This window comes from Clupea harengus, unplaced genomic scaffold (assembly GCF_900700415.2).
Source record: "Clupea harengus unplaced genomic scaffold, Ch_v2.0.2, whole genome shotgun sequence".
In the NCBI taxonomy this organism is placed as follows: domain Eukaryota; kingdom Metazoa; phylum Chordata; class Actinopteri; order Clupeiformes; family Clupeidae; genus Clupea; species Clupea harengus.
In genome coordinates this window covers 33323-38990 of record NW_024880060.1, presented here as the reverse complement: position 1 = coordinate 38990, position 5668 = coordinate 33323, and the positions used below count along the sequence as shown (strand labels likewise).

Below are 5668 nucleotides of genomic sequence, written 5' to 3'. Positions count from 1 at the left end.
GTATCAGCTGGCCCCGATGGTCTACGTTATGGTCATACTACGTTGCTCTGATTGGTTGGAGGCATATCCAATTGAGCGAAGAGGCATATTTTTTCGTGGTTCGGTTGAAACACGCCCCATAATCACAGCCCAATGGAGCAGTATCAGACTCATATTCTGACTAGAATTAGGCTAGCATGTCAGCTTTTGTGAAGTTTGAACCTTGTCATCACAACATATTGGCTAGTCAAGTGGTACACTTTTGCATTGAACATTATTCAGTAGGATGAGCTACTCCACGAATGAACCGTAATGAGCCATGCACCTAATGCATCTACCGAAGACAAATTGCCGTAATGATTTCGGAATTTTAGGCGAAAGTGTTTTTAGTTATTGATGCGTCATTTGCAGCGCACCTTACGAACGAAAATGTGCAACATTTGGCGTTCATCCAGAAATGTGGAAGTGATTTAGGCATGCTATCCCTTCAAACTGCAGTTATCTGCTTTACGCACTAACAGAGTTAAGTCCCAAGACAACACTGAATGCTTGGTTGCCATGGTAAGGAATGATGTGGTAAACAAAGAGTGGAATGCTTTCCTGACTCACTGGCTGCCTGTCTAGCCTTGTTGCAGAGAGAGAGAAAAACAACAACAAAAAGGCTGGTATAATTTACACTCCAATAATGAGGTAACAATTCACAGTACAAATCCTTCAAGTCTTTTATTTTAAGAACTTACACCTGAGAGAGAGAGAGAACATTAGAAAGAGAGAGGGAGAGAAAGAGAGAAAGTATTAGAGAGAGAGAGAGAGAGAGAGAGAGAGAGAGAGATGTGAGAGAGAGAGAGAGGGAGAGAAAGCATTAGAGAGTGAGAGAGAGTGTGTGAGAGAGAGAGCATTAGATACAAAGATAGAGAGAGCATTAGAAAGAGAGAGGGATAGAGAGAGAGAGAGCATTAGACATTAGAGAGAGAGAAAGAGAGAGAGGGAGAGAAAGAGAGAAAGCTTTAGAGAGAGAGAGAGAGAGAGAGAGAGAGAAACTCTTTGATATTCAGGGGGGGAAACTCTTTGCTATTCAGTGAGGGGTGTGGACTGAGGGGAAATCGAGGTCACAGTACTCTGCAATGTTGATAGTCTCTGTCTTGCTTTATGCTTTGCTCTCTCCATCCTGGCAGGGATTTTGAGGGAGGTTGTTGTCCTTTTTGAAAAAAAGCATGTTTATATTATGTTTTGGGAAATGATCATGGCTTGAGTGAATAACCTACCCCACTAAGATGCAATATATTGCAAGAAAAAAACAAATTATTATTATTACACTTTGTGGTTATTATTATTATTAGTAGTAGTAGTATTATAACTCCTCCTCCTCCTATTATTATTATTATTATTATTATTATTATCATTATCGCAACCATTACAAAACCATCTTCCAGCTATTGCTCAAAAAGTGCCTTTAACCTCTCCCACTTCAAGGGGCACTAGCACAAAGGGAAACACACACCTACAGACACAAGCCTTATATTCCATATCAGCCACGTGGGGCTACAATCATGCCAAGTGTCATGTGGATGGGAGAAGGATATGATACAGCAACAACCAAACAAAAACGCCAGTAAAGAGAAAAAGCTTTGACGAACACTATCTGATCGCCCAGCAGAGCAGTGGTGATCATAATAGCAGACATGCAGCACAGCCACGGGGGTACTGGGAGGTCTTTTCGATGCAAGCTGTAAACATTACAAGTCACTAAGACCTTAACATGTAAGAGTACACCAGAACAACTTTTTGGTGTGACAAAGCAAGTGCACTAGTTCATTCTTCATCAGCACACACGCTTGGGCCCGAAATGGGCCAATTCATGCCTTGTCAACAAAGATTTGATGTTTCTCTGCTGGAGTAGTAGAAGCAAAATGTTACTCATATCTGACTTATGTCATGTAAACAAATTACAGGATTCACAATAAAGCCAAATTATGTATGCAACATGTAACTAGAAAGAGGCAGATACTCACTTATCTGCTATAGTAAATGGTTCCGAAATCTCTGCTGCCAATGCAAATAGCAATCCACACATTAGCATAAGGTATAAAGGCCTAGCCAGCCAAAGAATATGTTGTATCAGTCTGGTACTGCAACGCATTAGTCTGGTACTGCTACGCATTAGTCTGGTACCGCTACAAATCAGTCTGGTACTGCCACGCATTAGTCTGGTACTGCCACGCATTAGTCTGGTACTGCCACACATTAGTCTGGTACCAGTTGAGCTTGAGTAGCTAGAGTAAATACACGGATACATACTGATGTAAGGGTTTGATGTACGAGTGGAACATTTGAAATAAATTTCAACTAAAACGATAACTAAATAGTCTCAGCTCGAGCAGTCAGTCACCACCAGACACTGAAGTGAGCTTGTGTTTGTCCAAACAGTGACTCTCAGGGCAGGAGTTGAAAAAATGCAGTGTTCTGGAGTAGGCACTAAAAAGGTGCATTCTGGCTTATCCAAAACAAACAAACCAAAAACGATTAATGTGTGTATCAAATGGCCTCATATTACATTTTTGACTATAACTTTGACTATATTTTTCAGTTAAAACAACTGTATCAGCACCTATGGAATAACTACTGAATAATCATAGAATGACGATCTATTGGCGTCCAATGGATTGTAACACATTTAACCTTCACATGTAAATACAGGCTAACGCCCATAATGTTTAACGTATTTGTAGTGTTATAGTATTGAAACATAACACAAATAACAATCTAATTGTGTTTCTTACAAGCTTTTTCAGTGAGTGTTGTGCTTCTGGGGAAGACGGGAGATGGAAAGAGCAGCACTGGGAACTCCATCCTGGGAGACAAGTTCTTCAAAGAGTTTCGTGGGACACAAGCTGGAACACAACAAAATGAGATGAACGAAAATGATTTTGGTGACAGAAGAGTCAAAGTTGTCGACACCCCTGGGTTCTGCAACTCGAAGCTCACCGAGGATCAGCTGACAGAAGAGCTGAAGGCCTCTGTTTCCCAGTGTACTCCAGGAGCACATGCCTTCATCATTGTGCTCAGAGTGGGCAAATACACTGCCCAAGAGAAAGAAATTGTATCTCAAGTTGGAAAAATCTTTGGCAAAGACACTTTCAATCATGCGGTAGTCCTGTTCACTTGGGGGGACCAGCTTGAAACGGATCAGACCATCGAGAAATATGTGGGAAAGAGTGAAGATCTGAAGAAGCTGGTGGAGAAGTGTGGAGGTCGCTGCCACGTGATCGACAACAAACGCTGGAATCAGGAGCACGAGTACAGGAGCAACAGCGTTCAGTTGGAGAAGCTGCTGAACACCATTGAGGAGATGGCTAACAACGGATGCTGCTACACTCCAACGATGTTGCAAGCTGCCAAAAAAGAGTCACCAGGTAATACTGGACCCTACTGATCCTATGCTTCTTATCATGACTAGTATTTTGGGTTGAATTTAATGCTTCTTTTCCCTCATATTGGTTGATGTTTCATCATTATTATTACTGAACATCATACATACTATAAGTACAACACGGTCACCTGCTTTAATGGTCAACCACTTTAACTGACATTTATTGAAGTTTTGGATTTTTTGCTGGTTCAGCTACGAATATAATAAGTACCGGTAGCCTGCAAACTAGAAATCTAGCATTGTATAGAGAGGTTGGTCATTTCCTGTTTTACAGTCAATGTACACGTGAGGGTCTCATGATCTGCTTCCTATTCCAGCACTAGATGAGATGAGGCTTGTCCTTTTGGGGAAAACTGGAGATGGAAAGAGCAGTGCTGGGAACACCATCCTGGGAGACAAGTTCTTCAAAGAGGTTCGTGGGACACAAGCTGGAACACAACAAAATGAGATGAACGAAAAAGATGTTGGTGACAGAAGAGTCAAAGTTGTCGACACCCCTGGGTTCTTCAACTCGAAGCTAACCGAGGAACAGCTGAAGAAAGAGCTGGAGGCCTCTGTTTCCCAGTGTTCTGCAGGAGCACATGCCTTCATCATTGTGCTCAGAGTGGGCAAATACACTGCGCAAGAGAAAGATATTGTATCTCAAGTCGGAAAAATCTTTGGCAAAGAGACTTTCAATCATGCTGTAGTCCTGTTCACTTGGGGCGACCAGCTTGAAACGGATCAGACCATCGAGAAATATGTGGGAAAGAGTGAGGATCTGAAGAAGCTAGTGGAGAAGTGTGGAGGCCGTTACCACGTGATCGACAACAAACGCTGGAATCAGGAGCACGAGTACAGGAACAACAGCGTTCAGTTGGAGAAGCTGCTGAACACCATTGAGGAGATGGCTAACAACGGATGCTGCTACACTCCAACGATGTTGCAAGCTGCCAAAAAAGAGCCACCAGGTAATACTGGACTTTACTGATCCTATGCTTCTTATCATGACTAGTATTTTGGGTTGAATTTAAATGTTTTCTTTCCCTCATATTGGTTGATGCATCATCATTATTATGACTGAACATCATACATACCATAAGTACAACACGGTCACCTGCTTTAATGGTCAGCCACTTTAACTGACATTTATTGACAGTTTTAGATTTTTTGCTGGTGCAGTTACAGATATGACAAGTAGCCTGCAAACTAGAAATCTAGCATTGTAGAGAGATTGTACATTTCCTGTTTTACAGTCAATGTACATGAGAGGGTCTCACGATCTGCTTCCTATTCCAGCACTAGATGAGATGAGGCTTGTGCTTCTCGGGAAGACGGGGTATGGCAAGAGCAGTGCTGGGAACACCATCCTGGGAGACAAGTTTTTCAAAGAGTTTCGTGGGACACAAGCTGGAACACAACAAAATGAGATGAACGAAAAAGATGTTGGTGACAGAAGAGTCAAAGTTGTCGACACCCCTGGGTTCTTCAATTCGAAGCTAACCAAGGATCAGCTGAGAAAGAGCTGGAGGCCTCTGTTTCCGAGTGTGCTCCAGGGCCACATGCCTTCATCATTGTGCTCAGAATGGACAAATACACTGCCCAAGAGAAAGATATTGTATCTCAAATCGGAAAAGTCTTTGGCAAAGAGACTTTCAATCATGCTGTAGTCCTGTTCACGTGGGGCGACCAGCTTGAAAAGGATCAGACCATCGAGAAATATGTGGGAAAGAGTGAGAGTCTGAAGGAGCTGGTGCAAAAGTGCGGAGGCCGCTACCACGTGATCGACAACAAACGCTGGAATCAGGAGCACGAGTACAGGAGCAACAGCGTTCAGGTGGAGAAGCTGCTGAACACCGTAGAGGAGATGGCCGCCCAGGGGAGCTGCTATACTATTGACATGCTTCAGCTGGAGGAGGCGAAAAGAGATTCCCTGGATATAAATTGCCACACATGTTTCTCCTTTTTAATACGCAAATAGAGTGGCGGCCATCAATGCACACAGAGGGTGTTCAATTAGCTGCCTGTTTGGGATGGGGATTGAGAACAGAAATTAGAACGGTATTGCAGTAGAATTAACTTGGATTTTCTGTTCCCCTTTATGCAGGCACCCTTTTCTCCAATATAACACAGTAGAGCTGACCATATATGTATGGACATATGCAGTACCGTGAAAAAATCCTGTAATGTGAGGATGCTTTCAAAAATAATTACATGAATAGCTTTTTCTCAAAGCACTGAATGTAGAATCATTTTTAATTCAATTCAATTTTATTTATA

General features: G+C 42.4%; 1 pseudogene; it reads left to right on the top strand.

The window, feature by feature from the left end:
- Positions 1-2389: 2389 nt before the first annotated feature.
- LOC122131194 lies at positions 2390-5668 on the top strand (annotated as a pseudogene).